This window comes from Vombatus ursinus, unplaced genomic scaffold (genome assembly GCF_900497805.2).
Source record: "Vombatus ursinus unplaced genomic scaffold, bare-nosed wombat genome assembly UNPS02014772.1, whole genome shotgun sequence".
Classification (NCBI taxonomy): Eukaryota; Metazoa; Chordata; class Mammalia; order Diprotodontia; family Vombatidae; genus Vombatus; species Vombatus ursinus.
The window spans coordinates 7767464-7781348 of record NW_020954550.1 but is presented as its reverse complement, the minus strand read 5'-3'; positions in this window follow the sequence as shown (position 1 = coordinate 7781348).

Here is a 13885-nt window from a genome sequence, read left to right as displayed (position 1 = left end):
TAGATAGATAGATAGATAGATAGATAGATAGATAGATAGATAGATAGATAGAGTTGGTACAAAAATGTAATGGATGAGTGGCCAAAGGATATAAATACAGTTCTAAAAAGAATTGCAAATAAATAATAGTCATATGAAAGATTGACTCACTAATAATAAGATCAAAATAATTCTGAGGTTTTTTTTGAAAGGCAGCAAATTGGCAAAGATGACAAAAATGAAAAAAACTAATTTTGGAGGAGCTGTGGAAAGATAAGCACACTAGCACCCTATAGGTAATTTGTAAATTGGTTCAACCATTCTGGGAAGCAATTTGAAATCATACAAATAGTGGACTAAAATGTCTATACCCTTTGACTCATAGATCTCATCCCTAGTCTCATAATCCAAGGAGGTCAAAGACAAAGACAAGTCCCATATGCATGCAAATAACCATAGAAGCACTTCTAATGCTAACAAAGAACTAGAAACACAGTATATTCCAATGGGGAATGACTAAATATTGGAATATTCTTTCACTGTAAGAAATGGTGAATATGGAGAATTCAGAGAAAGATAACAGACTTGTATGAAGTGAGGCAGAGTGAAGCAAGCAGAACCAGGAATATAATAAACAAACTCATTACAGAACAACAAAAACAAAACTGAATGTTGTGCAATCATAATGATATTTAAACATAACTGTCCCATAGAAAGGCGATGAGAAAATAAACCTCTTTCCTAATTATGGGTCTCCCCAAGGGAAGTCCTTAACTCTCTTCTGTTCTCCTTCTATAGTATTTTACTTGGTGATCTCATTATATTCCATAGGTTCAATTACCATCTCTATTTAGATGATTCCTAGATCTATATTTCTAGTCCTAACCTCTATCCTGATCTTTAGTGTTGCATTATCAACTATCTTGAATCAGATATTCTATAGACATCTTAAAAAAAACAAATAAACCAGAATTTATTATTTTTTCTCTATAAAAACTCCTGTCTTCTAAAATTCCTTATTATGGCTGAAGGTATCACCACCCTGCTAATCAGGCTTATAAACTTGGTGTCATTCCTGACTTCTCAATGCATTGACCCCACATAGCCAATCCATTATCAAGTCATTTCTGTATTTACATATCTCTCATATTTTTTCCTCTCTCCACTTACATAATCACCACCTTGACACAGACTCTCATCACCTCACACCTAGACTATTGAAATAGCCTAAATGGTCTCCCTGCCTCAAGGTTCTCCTTACTCCAATTCATTCTCCTCTCAACCCAAAATTATTTTTTTAAAGCACAGGTCTGACCATGTCTCCCCTTTACTCAATCAATTTCAGTGTCTCCCTTCTATCTCCAGGATCAAATATAAAGTCTTCAGTTTGTATTTTAAAGTCCTTTACAACCTGACCACTTTTTACCTTCCTAGTCTTCTTAAAATTTTACTCAACTCCATGTACTCTGCAATCTAGTACCATCAGACTTCTTGCTATTCCTTGCTTATCCTCCATTGCTGAACACTGTGTCTTTTTTGATGAATATTTTTTATGCTTTGAATACTCTCCCTTCTTACCTCTGCCTACAATCTTCTATGGTGTAGAAGTTCAATGTCAAGTTCACCTTCTGCAAAGGCTCTTTTTTCATCCTTATGACTGCTAGGGCTGTCTCTCTGAGATTACTTTCCATATACCCTGTGTATCTTGCATATACACATGTGTACATATATGTATATACATACATATACATATATACACATACATACATACACATAGATAGATAGATAGATAGACAGATAGATAGATAGATAGTTGTTTTTCTTGTTGTCTCCCCCATTAGAATCTGAATTTCTTGAGGACAAGGTCTGCATTTTTTGCTTTTCTTTGTATTCTCAGAGCTTATCACAGTACCTGGTACATAATAAGTTCTTAATAAATGCTTGTTCACCTTCAACCCCCTTCTTTGAAGAGGTGGAACACTATGGGCATGGAACAATGCATATACTGTCAGATTTGGTTGATATATTACTAGTTTTGCTGAGCTATTTTAAATTTTTTTTATATTTTGATTCTTTGTTACAATGGATGCCTGGGAGAAGGTGGGAAAGGGATGTATTTGGAAATGAAGGAGATAACAAAAGTTAAAACTATAAAAAAAGGAAAACGGTTATTGCTTAAGCAGGCTTCTCTTTATTATGAAAATGCCTTTAGTTTGCAGTTAAGTGACTCCCCACCTTCTTCTCTAGTTGCAGGAGGAAAGGTAGGCCTAGAAAGATTTGAGTTTTGGAGACCAGAGGATATAAGATAGACGAGAGGAATAAAAGTGATGATACAAATGGAAAGGGGTGAAACAGTGTTATTTCAACATTCTGTATATTTCAGCATTTGCAATTTGAAGGAAGCCAAGATTTTTTGTTGAATTCTTTGCTTTTGAATTTCCAGTTATGTTATTGAAATAGCTACATTTTGCATCCTTCCGAAAAAGCCATATTTTTTACTCTGGGAAGCTCAGTGATGTTTGGATTCTCACATGGTATTACTGCAGAGTTTTGAGTGCAATGGGGAAGTGATACCCAATTGTGTGTGGAATTAATCATCTGCTTTGATTGGCTAATCCTCCAATTAACCACTTTACTTCATGTTAGGTAAATGGAGTCTGAGGTACCTTCTTCAATTCAATAAACATTTTCTTAAAAATAAACTAGCAAAAGTTTGTGGTTTCATATGCAAACCTCCTTTTTTGTCCTTCATTGTATATTAAAATGCTTGTGTTTAGTGATAATTGTTGTTCAACATTTAAAAAAAATAAAAAATACAGTCAGATAATTTCCATAGAGCTGAAGGACAATCTGTGGCTTTAACTGATTCTGAAGCCTGGAAGGTTCAATTTCTGCCACAATGGCTATGTGACCCTAAGCAAGTCATTTAACACTATGCTCTAGGCAATTCTTTAGGACCATAAGTTGCGGAAAAGGTGCCATCCTGTATTGGGAGAGGGGCTTTGATTACCTGGAAGTTCCCTATACCTATGTAGTCACTCATCCTAAAACAGAGTTTTGGTAAATAGTTTGGAGACATAATATAAACCATCAGCTAAGGCTCCCACTTGAGAATTTCTTGTTGGGAAATGGCATGCTAAAACTAGACTGTCTGAAACATTAACTATTTGGACCTTGGTTTAGATTTAAGAAGAAAAGACACTAGAGTCTCACTATAAATAGCATTCTCCAGGTTCATGTTATGGGATCTTATCACACGAAAAAATGGGATTATGTTCAATTCCTCTTGATTCTTTCAGTAATAAACTTCCTCGGATGGAGTTCAAGGCATTCCTGTCATACTTAATTCCATGCTATAAGGTAGTGGTTTGCAATCTGTCAAAAGTGCAACGGCAACCTAGAGGTCCTGTTTGTCTGGTATTCTGAGTCTGAGAGTAGGGAGAGATGACAGTGCCAATGTAGCTACCCTGGCAAACAGGGAAACGACAGTACACACTGCTTTAGAAGTGGAACTTATGAGATTGTGGTTGTAATGACTAGTCTATTAACTGGTAACACCCTCTCACCCTTCTGAACTTTTATATAGCATTTCATATATCTCATTCCATTAGGGTAGTGAACTTTTTTTGGTCATAACAATTTAAGAAAATTTACTAAAGCAAAGAAAATCTACTAAAGCAAAGGGATGTGATTTGTGCAGATGGAAAGCATGGATCCTCAGAGAATTTAACTAAATATATGTCTTGTCTCTCTTCTTTTCTTTCTTTTTTTGATTAATTGATTTTTAGTTGTCAACAGTCACTTCTATAAGTTGTTGAGTTTTAAATTTTTCTCCCCCCCTCTCCCCACTTCCCTCCCCAATAAGGTGTGCAATCTGATATAGGCTATACATATACATTCCTATTAAACATATTTTCATATTAGTCATTTTGTACTTCTTTTCTTATCATCTTCCTTGATGCTATGTCCTTTAGACACCTGGGCATTGCCATATGACCTGCTGATATGCCTTAAAGACAATAGGGCCTGCCATCTACCCCTTAAGGACCACTAGGCTTTTCTGCTTTCTTTGCAATTGAATATATATGTATATATTTATATGTATGTATATGTATATATACATATATATGTGTGTACATATATATATATACACACACACACATACATACATACATACATATATTTTACTCAGAGGAGACCACACACACGCACACACACACACACACACACACACACACACTGAGATTACGATTGAGAAAAGGGGTTACCTTATTTTTTTATTTGTCTCCCAAAGGCTTAGTTATGAATAGTTAATAAACACTTGCTTAGCACACAGCGAATGCTTAATAAATTAAACAAAGGCAGCTAGGGAGTACAGTGGATAGAGTGCCAGACCTGAGATCAGGAAGACTCATCTTCCTGAGTTCAAATCTGACCTCAGACATTTACTAGCTGTGTAACCCTGGCAAGTCACTTTACCCTCTTTGCTTCAGTTCCTTATCTGTACAATGAACTGGAGAAGGAAATGGCAAACCACTCTAGCATCTCTACCAAGGAAATCCCAAATGAGCCAGAAACAACTGTACAACAACACTTAATTAAACATTTTCATTCCTTCATTTATTCTTCCATTCATTACCAAATCGTAAGTGCATCATCTGCTTCTTTATATATTTCCCAGGGCTTCCCATTAGTGCCTTGCCCATTACTTGATAAGGACTTGCTGAATGAATGATATATGCCAAAATGGATTGTCAGCCCTTGCTAAGATAAGATAATATGAAAGCAAGGTCTATAGAAAGATAAGATCTTCCATAAAAAAATAGCACTATTATACCTGATGGGGATGACATGAAATCATAATCAATCAATCAACAAGCATCTATTAAGTGGTTACTCGATGCCAGGTATTGTACAAGTCATTGGTGATCTATATACAAAAGAGAGACATTAATGGCATTTATACTGACATTAATGGAGACTGTACTGTACAGGGCTTTCTAGTTTGTCAACAATTCTTTAGTTTGTTAGTTCTCAAATCTTGACTAGGATTCAAGGTGACCTATGGAGCATAGGAAATTTGCAGAAACTTTGAGATCCTCTTCAGCTAAGGAATACTATAATCAAATCTCGTTTGGAAACATGAGTTCCTCCCTGTCATTAAAAATTTGGCCCAGTCTCCTGGTTTACATGGCTTTGTGTTAACTACGTATCTTTAGGTATCAGTGTAAATTCTTACTCTTTTTCAGAATGGTTGCTCTGTAGTTGGGGAAGGAAGTCCTTTGCAGGACAGAGACCCTTTGTGGGTGGTCCAAGAGCTCTGTCTATAGGACAGGAAACTCTTCTGGTCATATCCAGGCCTTCCCCTTTTTCCTTCCTGCAACTCAGGTTTAGATTTCAGTCCACAATTTTTCCTTTCTGACATTTCATGACATAGTCAGCTCAGGGGCTAAAATGTCCATGTCAGACATAGATTGTGATTTTGCCAAAGCATACAGAAACAGAATTTCTCTTGTAGGCTTTTTTTTTTTTTTAATTCAGATGTCACAGGCTGGCCCCAGTTCTTCCCCCTTGCCAAACATCCTATACAGTTTCAGGGCTCCAACACAAATGATTTCAATTCATGTTGGGTCCACTGGTTTTGTAGAATATTTTCTGCAGGGTGTTTCAAATGAATGGAGCTCATTTTCCAAGGGAATAGGTATAATCAAATGAAACAGATTTCAGTGGCTCTGTAAGAGTAGCAATCAGCCCAGATGCCTAAATCTAATCACACTCCTCCTCATCCATCCTTCTTGTTTGATTTCAACCATAAACATAATGAGCTAGGAGAGTCTGTGATTGACTGGCAAGAGAATTTCTTGTCATTGCTGTTTGTAGCCACATAATTCTTAACAGAAAATCATCAGAGACCTATGGAAATTCTGCAACTGGAGCCGAACTACCAAGCAGAGTTTTGTTTTGTTCTGTTTTTGCTTTCAAAACATTTTTCTTAAAAAATAAATTAAGGAGATAATAATTATCTTTAGATAATTCCAAATTCCCTTCATTAAAGATATAGGGGCTTTAGCTTTGAAGAAAAATTTCCAAATTGATGTTTCACTCTTATGTAGATCCATAGAATAGATGGAGAATTTGGTTAAGGGTTATACATACATAAGGGTTAAGGTTAAGCAAGTTCCTTGCTGGGAGTTCCCAATATCAAGGAAAGCATAACCCTACCCCTACTGAAAATATCACAATCCTAACAAAAGAAAAAATCTTATTCTGTTGATTTTGGTTTCATCTAACTCATTGAAGTCACCTATGTCTTGTTTCTTTTGTTGTTTTTCTTCCATTTTGTTTTCCTCTGCTATTCAGGAAGCTTTCCTGCTTCAGCCTTCACAACAATAAACCGCATGTCACTTCTAAGTACACCTGGTGGTTAGAAGCATCAGACAAAACAGTTTAAGATTAGCAGAATTTCACAAGGCAAATCTTTAATTGTTGCACAATTGTTCAGGGGAAATCCCATTAAAGAGATTACCGCAGCATCCTACTCCAGGACTAAAAACAAAGGAAACACTAACAGGAATGCAAAAAGGATAAAAATCACTAATGTTACAACATAGCATCTCCAGGGTCAAATAAACATAATCTTTTTAACCATTAAGGGAATGCTTTCAAGAATTATGTTCAAAAACATATTTAATTTTTTTCAGGTAATTCCTTGATTTCCTTTTAAAAAAGTTTTATTGATGCTTTTTCTTTTTATATAACATTAGTTTCCTAATATAAATCTTCTATCTTCCTCTATTCATTGAGCCTTCCCTTGAATAAAATTTATTCATGTCAGTTCAGCAATACCTGCTGACACAATAATTACATTTGATAACATATTTTAACACTTATAGTACTTCATATCTCCAATGAAGGGAGGGTGGTGCATTTTCTCATTTTTGCATTATGATCATATGAACATTTTAGTCGTATTTATCATATAATTCCAAATTATTTTACATAACAGTTGGGCCAATTTATAATTCTCCCAATAATCTATCAGCATACCCACCTTTCCACAGTCATACCAATAGTGATTCTTTCCATCTTTTGTCTTATCATTAGTTTTAAAATTTTGCTTTTCCCTTTTTCTCAATGACTTGGAATACTCTTTGATATGGTTGTTTATAGTTTGCAATTGTTCTTTGAACAACTATTTGTTCACATACTTTGACCACTTATGTACTGGGGAATGACTTTTGGACATATACTGTGTGAATTCCTTACATATGTTGGATATCGAACTGTCATCAGAGACATTAGATTTTTTTTTCCCCAATCAAGCTCCCATTCTTAACCTAGTTATACTAATTTTTTTCATGCAAAATCTTTTCAATTGAATTTAATGGGAATTTTCTATTTTATCTCTTGATAAAATAGATCTCCTCTTTCCCTTGTTTGGTTAAGAATTTTCTCCCCAGCCATATGTGAAAGACACCTCAATCTACTGTCTTCTATTTTTTTTTTAGGATCTGCCTTTTTTGTTTAAATTGAGTATTCATTTGGAGTTCATTGTGATGCATAGTTTAAGATATTAATCTAAATTTATTTTGTGCCAAACTAAATTCTTTGTCAAGTAGGAAGTATGTCCCAATGTAATTACGTTCTTGGATTGATCAGACATTGACTTATTGAATTTAGTTGCTTTTGATTCTTACTTATTTAGTCAGTTGTTTTCTTTGTTTAGTCAGTGGTTTTCTTTGAAAACTAGTAACAGAAAGTTTTAATGATTAATGCTTTATGACATAGTTTTAAGATCTAGAAATTCTGGCAAGGAAATATTCTTTAGCGAGATCAACTCATTATTTTGCCAGTTGATAGAGAAATCCCAAATAACTACATATCAGCAATTATTGTGGCCAGAGAGGAGTTCCTTTACTGTGTAATTTTGGTGAATTCTTAGAAATCATGGTCCAAAATTCAATAACAGATGAATCTAGGGTAGACAGATACGGTGACCTCATTAAGGGGAAAGGCTTATCCTAAGAAGAGTCCCACAAGAAACTTTTGATCAGAACCATTTATAAATGCAATGTACAGAACTTTCTATCTTTTGAAATAAGCAAGGATTTGGGAAAGACTGGGTAACTGATTTGTCTATGTTATAGAGGGGATTCATTTTCAGGTGTAGTTTCACTTGATGGCCTCTGAGGTATCTTCAAACCCCAACATTCTATGATTCTAATACTGACTCTTTGTTATTCTGTGCAGTTATATTCCATATAAGACATTGCCTTCCAGAGGTAAAGTAACTAGTGCCTTAGTACATCTGGAATTTTGTAGTAAGAAGCAGTAGGGCAGTTTCATCTTCCCTAAAACAAGTGGATTAAATTAAACCCAGCTGGACTAGATCAGTCCTTCTCAACCTATTGTTAGTATGAAAAAACATTTTTTAGCACCAAAAAATTTCCATGCTACTCCCCCCACCCCATGGTAGTGTCTGTTCTGTTGATAAAGAAAATACTCAATGACAAAAAGCTGCTATGAATTCAATAAAGCTTTTAAATGAATCTGCATTTTATTAATTACATTAGCTAAAGGTATACATCTATACATATACATATATATCTGTAAATATCTACACATATGTGCAGATATATATCTGTATATATCTGCACATATGTATAAATATATATCTGTGAGATAATGACCTACAGTGTATAGAAAGTTTATTTGCTGGTTATATTGAATCATTTAGCGAAGTGTCCCTCTTGAATAAATCAATGTTCCACAGGCTGAAAATTGCCTTTATTTGCATCCCTAGTGCTCAGCACATAGCAAATGCTTAATGAATGCTTGTTGCCTGACTCACTTTAAAGTCACTTCTATTTCTAAATTATTGATCTATGACAACAATGAGATATGACACCTTGACAGGAATCTTCAAGCAGGGTCTTCATGAACATTGGAAGATTTCAGGGACTGTAGAAATTCCACATAAAGTTGTATTACTCAGAGAGTTCCATAAAGAATGAAAGTGATTTGGAAATATACAGCAATAGCATTGCTGATCAGCTAAGCTTGGTAACAGAGGAGTTTTGTAAAGACCAGCAAGAACAGGAAGGAGTTGTTTGGATAGAGATGCCAGCTATTAATGTTGCTTTAAAACTATATTTATAGTGTGCCTTCCTAAAGTCTTTCCTCACCATTGGACTCTAATACCTGATATCGTCTAATATTCTGATATTGTGAGGCATCTCTATTATATGTAATTTCTTTGAGAATTGTTTGCTTTATTAGCCCAGGGCTTCTTAAACTTTTTCCACTCATGACCCCTTTTCACTCAAGAAATTTTTATGTGACCCAGATATCTAGGTATAGGTATATAAATCAAACATTTGCTGATAATAAATCATAAAAAATTATTTTAAAACAATTATTTGGTGTATATATATATATATATACACACATATATATATAATTTTTACCATTTTGAAAGCAAACTTGCATACTAATGAGATGGATGTGCTTGTTCATTTTTGCATAAAGAATTAAATCTTGGTGGAATATTTGATACTGCCGGGTGGAGAGCATCTTCAACATTTTTCACAGTTGATTGATATTTTGATTTTATAACTGTTAATGCTGAGAATGTTGCTTTGCATAAATTAGTAGTACAAAATGGCAGAAGTATGTTTAGGGCCATTTCAGAAATTGTTGGAAATTTTGTCCTAATTCCAAGTCAAAATTCATTTAATGATTTTTTTTTTTTTAGGAAACTCAAGTTTTAAACATGTGTCACTGGATAACTCAGCAAATTCTTCTTGAATTCTTAATGGCAGATGACTGACATTTTTTATTTCAATTGAGTATGGTTTATGAACCTGACTTAGTTTTTTAGAATCTAAATTTGAAAGGAAGTATTTCTGAAACTGTGTCTCCAGGCACTTCAGATGATCAATTATAACTCTTACAATTAAATCTTTGGAAAGGTTATTTTCAATTATAAAATCATCTGTAGTTCTAAAACATTTCTAAAGAACCATTTTCCACCTTATTCTTCCATATGTTAACTTTTTTAAATAAAACTTTCATTTTATCTTTTAACATAAATATGTTAAATTTTTTCTTGAAGCCACATGTTTAAATCATTGAGTTTTTCAAAAATATCTGACAAATAAGACAGTTTTGATAGCCATAAGTCATTATGAAAAAAATGAACAAAATCGGATTTCTGCTCAGTCAAAAATATAACAACTTCATCTTTGAATTTTGATAATGTATTTAAACTTCACCCCCTTGAAAGCCACCTTACCTCTGCATATAGTAATAAGCTATTGTAATTGGAGTCCATGTCTTTCCAAAGTTTTGAAAACAGATGACTGTTAAGGCATGACTTTAATGAAGTTAATTATTTTGATAGCATCAGGAAGCACAACATTATTTTTTTTGGCTATGAGTGCCTCCTGATGGATTATGCAGTAAATAAAATTGATATGTTCATTTCCACTAGCTTTAACCTTTGTTACAAATCCAAAATTCTTACCCATCATTGCCCCAGCACAGTCTGTACATACTCCAATGCAATTTTTCCACTGTAACCTTCATTTGTGAAAAATCCAGTGGCTTCCTGTCTTGTGTGCCCTTCCAAAAGGTGACAAAACAGTATTTCCTCATGTATGCTTCCTTCATAAACATATCTTACATAAAGGAACAACTGTGCCATGTTAGAAATATCAGTTGTTTCATCTAACTGAATAGCAAACTTTGGGCTGCCCTTAAGCCTGGTAATGGGCTGCTAGAATTGGTCGTTACTAATTTTAAAAATTCTTTTGGAAACAATATCATTCAATAAAGGAATTTTACGAATTTCATCCCCATACTTTTTCTTATGAACTATTTCTGACATTTTAATAGCAGTAGGTAACACGAGATCTCCTATTGTGTAGGGCTTTTTAGTTTTTGCAATTAAATAAGAAGTTTCATAAGATGCAAGTACATACTTTTTGTTGACAGTAACAAATTTCTCAAAACATTGTTTTTCTTTATTTGAAGATTTTAAAAGTCATTCTAAATATTCCTTTGGTTTATTGCAGTACACCGCATGCTTGGTATTAAGATATCATTTTGGTTTGGCTGGTTTCATGCTCTCTGCAGTCAAAACTTCATTACAAATTAAGCAAAGAGGTTTTTCCACACCATCATCATTATTAGAAATAAACCCATATTGCAAAAATGATTTGACATATTTTCTTTTTCTTGCCAACTTAGGTGTACTACAGCCTGGTAGCAAAGATTCTGTCACGTTGTCCATCAGTATTTTTACCTCTTCTGTCTAAATTTAGCCACTTATCTATAACTGAAAAATATTTTTGTCCTAAAATATAAAAATACATCTTGCTAATAATATTAAAATAATAATAATAATATTGCAAATGAATACTAGCTTTAGTGAATGAAATTACATTTGTTTGTGCTTAATTTAAAAAAAATTGATGTTCATACTTATATACATATACAGAGATTATGATGGAGAAATATTATTAAAGGGCTTTTGTCTTTATTTGCTGCAATTGAACACTTATGTTTCTGTAAAAGAAGGAGATAACAGCAATTTTTAAAATCAAACATTCTAACACAACACAGTCCAAAGATATACTAATTTGATGCTTACATGCTGAGGAATGACAGTAGGAAAATATTAGAATTATTATTAGACTTAGTATTATTTTCCATAATTAAACTATTATTTTTCTGTAAGAGCAGAAAACTTTGTATGTACAGTAAGAACACTGTAATTCATAACATACAATAGTCTCGAATATGAGCTAAGGTGTTTCTGGCAGCATTTGTTGTTGCTTGGCGTGACAGCATACACAGTGAGAAGTGAGAATGTTGTATGCTCAGAATCAAGGTTGCAATGAAGTTGTGCAATGCAACATGGGCAAGCACTACTAGAAACATCTTGGATTCATTATGCATTTGATTTTGAATTAATTTTTGGTTGTTGCACATTCAGAAACCTTTTACTGTTGCCAAATTTTTCACAATCCCCTTATTCAGTTATGTGACCCCTTACGAGGTTGCAACCCACAGTTTAAGAAGCACTGGATTATATCATCAAACTTGATTTTTCTTTCCGTAAAAGCAAACTTTTGAATGAATTAGTGATAATTCAGATGGAATGACAATGACTATCTTTTTAAAATAACCAATTCCTCAGGGAAAAAAACAAACTTCTTTTGATGGCTTTTTTCCTATAGATATTCTAATGGCATGAATACTTTGAAGACTGATTCATAATGGTATGAACAAGTGAAACAGCATTACTATGGAAAGAATGCTGGATTTGGAATCAGAGAATCAGAGCTTGAATCCTGGGCCCACTACTTACTACCTAAATGACCTTGATCAACTTATTGAACATCTTTGGTCATCTTTACTTAAAAAACAAAGGGATTGGACTAGATGAGCTCTACTGCTACTTTCAGGTCCACATCTATGGTCTTTCCTAAGAGAGGTTTGCACTCCAAACATAGTAATGAGAGTAAGAGTTTTTCCCCCCTCTTTTACTGTGAAGGGACTACAATTTACTAGTTAGCAACCTAGATGCTAGTGAGCAACCCAGACAATCATTGTAATCTTGAAGAATACATTTTGCGCCTAACAATTCTGCTAAAAAGTCTAGGAAGAAATTAATTTACAAAGTATCTTTATTAATTAATGACATATTGTAAGTTGAATTAAATTCCCTCTGGCATTTGGCACCATTTATAAATGCTATTGCAAATACTGGAGTAAACTGAGTCATTCTGCAACTGGACCTTAGCACATGACCAAATCTTGTGATTCTGCTTTCATATGAATGATCAACATCAATCAACAAGCACTTATTAAGTGCCTACTAAGTGTCAGGCATGGTACTAGGCTTTGGGGATATAAAAACAAGTGAAACAGTTCCTCCCCTGAAGGAGCTGGCATTCTACCAGGGAATATACATATGTGCATATAAACATATGTGTATATATACACACATATGATATGGAGATACAGATAGATAGATGATAGATAGATAGATATCTAAAATAAATACAAGGTAGAAAAAAGAGGTGATGAATTCACCTGTCAGTTGACATAATCCACTATGATAGGTCTTGGACTTTCTCCTATGGATGTTACATGATTCACTCTCTCAAAATAGTACTTCTTGCAAACCTGGCATGCTTCACCTTTGAATGCGGAAGCATAGTGTCATTATCTCACACTACAGAAATAACCTTTCCAAAAGCAGTCTTGAAGAAATTACATTTAGACCATCATTTCACACCATATATCAAAATAAGCTACAGGACCTAGATATGAAAAGGTCACATATTAATTGTTTATCTATAAACAATTTGAAAATAGAGTAGCAGTGAAAAATGGAAGACTTCTTGACCAAAGGAAGGGTAGAGTGGATCACAAGAGATAAAATAGGCTATTTTAGTCAAATAAATTTAAAAGGTTTTCACAAATAAAATCAGTGTAGTAATAATTAGAAGGGAAATAGTTATTTGGGAAAATCTCTATAGTCAATTTCTCTAAAAGCAAGATAACAAAGGCATGATATCTAAGATACATATTGATTTATGCAAATATATAAGAATAAGAACAATTCTCTACTAGGTAAATTGTCAAAGTATTTGAATAAATACATATCAAAACAACAAACAAAAGTTATCATCAGCCACATGAAAAAATGTTCCAAATCACTACTAATAATAAATGAAAATTTAAACAGTTCCTCATCTGTAAAATGAGCTGGAGAAAGAAATGGCAAACCACTCCAATATCTTTGGCAAGCAAGCCCCAAATTGGGTCACAAAGAGTTGGATATGATTGAAAAAACTGAACAACAACAACAAAATTTAAATAATTCTGAGGGTTG